At 45.2% G+C, this 2,125-nt stretch overlaps 2 protein-coding genes across 13 annotated transcripts in view; one reads left to right on the forward strand and one right to left on the reverse strand.

Moving 5' to 3' along the window:
* Nucleotides 1–2,125, reverse strand: part of Wdfy4 (WDFY family member 4) — a 242,170-nt gene that overhangs the window by 37,219 nt on the left and 202,826 nt on the right. The gene's annotated exons all lie outside the window — the stretch shown is intronic.
* Nucleotides 1–2,125, forward strand: part of Lrrc18 (leucine rich repeat containing 18) — a 23,411-nt gene that overhangs the window by 2,318 nt on the left and 18,968 nt on the right. The window contains exon 1 of one of the 6 annotated variants that reach the window (XM_005412582.2): nt 707–875. The exons of the other annotated variants lie outside the window; for them this stretch is intronic. The gene's annotated coding sequence lies outside the window, so the exon portion shown is untranslated. Of the gene's footprint in view, nt 1–706; nt 876–2,125 lie in introns of those variants that run through there. 6 annotated transcript variants of the gene reach the window in all.

Here is a 2,125-nt window from a genome sequence, read left to right on the forward strand (position 1 = left end):
TTGTCTGTACTGTTCTTTTGCTATTTTGTAAAAGGTTGTCTGTCTATTAATGTTTTCTTCCTTTTATTTTTAAAATTAAAAAATGTAATATAAAAAGCACTGTTAATCTCTAGAAGAGCACAAGCTCTCTGAGAAGATAGTGCGTACAAGGATGGTCACCTGCCCAACCTGAAGGTGGCCTGACCTGGCCCCACAGCAGTACCATTTAACTGTGCTGGGTGACTTGCAAAGATGGAAGCCTCTATCCAAATTAGACCTCCATTGGCAGTCAGTAGCTGGACCCAGTTCAGGTTCTTCCACCCGCTCCCTGGGTGATTGCTGCTTTGATGATGATACCATCTCTGCCCTTTGCTCCCAGAAGTGCTTCTGAAACTGAGCTCCATTGCCATGTTGTTGTGAGGCCTTCTGAGCCCCAGTGCCACAGCCTCAATACTCTGGGCCTTGACTCTGTGCCTGCGCACAGCCCTGCCCAACAAGCACCTGCCCTCTAACTGACAGCCAGGTCTCTGGAGGAGGTGACCAGTGAGTTACACCTGCCCCAAGGCCTGGCCGCCTCCTACATGACCTTCAGAGGCAGTGGGTCGGTCCCCAGACCATAGGGTCCGTGCAAGGTCCTTGCCTACCTGGGGGCCACCCTGCCTCGCTCACTTCTGTGACTCAGATGATTTGCCAAACAATTGTGAGGACAGCAGGGGTGGGCCAGCAAGTGCCAGGGACATGATGCCTGAACTAAGAGGGGTCAGAGAAACCAACTGAAAGGCAATGCAGTGCATCTGACTTGAGGAAGCCGAAATGCATGCCTGCTAGGGGCACATGGGCCCGGGGAACTTGTCACAAAAGGGCAACCATGGTCTCACACAGCATTGGTTGAGCAGGTGAGTCTCCCACATAGACAAACACCCTCTGTGGGACATTGGGGTCAGCCTGGGCACTACCTTCCTTCACCCCTCCCCTATGCACCATCCTTAGAAGGATTCATGGTGGTCTGGGCTGATTTTCTGACCTAGGGGTGAGGTCAATAGAAATCCATTTCCCATCTGCCTTCATTCCTGTGACATGCAGAAATCTTGCTCACAGGTCTATTACTAATAAAAATGGCGCTGGGTAGGCATCCAAGCCATCACAGCAGGCACAGGCTTCTCACCAGTGAGACGGTCTTCATCTCCATTTACAGAGGATGTGGCGGCATGGAGGGGGTGGTGGGCAAACTAGGGAGGTGGGGCATCCATTGCTGTACCCACGCTGGTGGTGGGCACAGGGCAGGAGCCATAACCCCTGTGCCACCCACTGCTCTGGGGGCCACACTCCACCAAGTGCCTGGCTCTGAACACCCAAGCCCCTCCCCCAGAAAGGCAAGAGGAACAGAAGCAGAGAAAAGCAACAAAAACCATAGTCCTGATTGCCGTAAGAGTGAGCTCTCTGAAAAATAGCAACTGGCTTCTATTTGGAGACATCCAGTTAAAAAAATGAGTATTAGCAAATCTATCAAATTGTTATTCTGTAATCATGACATGATATGATGCTGCAGATATACTAAAAATCTGTATGTTAATACAGTATAAAGTTACAGCTAGCTGCTGAAATTACAAGGGGTTTAAATTTTTATAAGGTTTCACATATCTGCATCTTAAAATATACATATCTTCGTGCATATTTTCTTCTTTAAAATATCAATTTATTTTTACTTATCTGTGTTTTATGATTGTTATTTATTTTCTAATTTAAATTGTATATGTTGAATTTAAATTATATATTTCAATTAGAAATATTTTGGCCAATAGTTTTGAATAATTTTTAATCTCCTAGTTATTTCATCCTAATTCATTTAAATCCACTAAAAATATGTAAGTTAAGTGATGTATTTAAATCATTTGGGGTGAAATCTAAACAGTAGTGGTATTGGGGCTGAGGATTTAGCTCAGCGGCACAGAGCCTGCCGGGCAACCGCAAGGTCATGAGTTCGGTTCCCTGTACCAGAAAAAAACAAAAAAGCAAAACAAAAAAAAACCCAAATAGTAGTTGTATTAATCTATTCAAAAATTTTAGGGTTGGGAATATAGCTCAATGGCACAGTGCCTGCCTGGTGAGCACAAGGTCCTCAATTCAATTCCTAGTACAAAAAAAA

The sequence above is a fragment of the Chinchilla lanigera genome, unplaced genomic scaffold (assembly GCF_000276665.1).
Source record: "Chinchilla lanigera isolate Chin_1 unplaced genomic scaffold, ChiLan1.0 scaffold00155, whole genome shotgun sequence".
NCBI classification, from domain to species: Eukaryota; Metazoa; Chordata; class Mammalia; order Rodentia; family Chinchillidae; genus Chinchilla; species Chinchilla lanigera.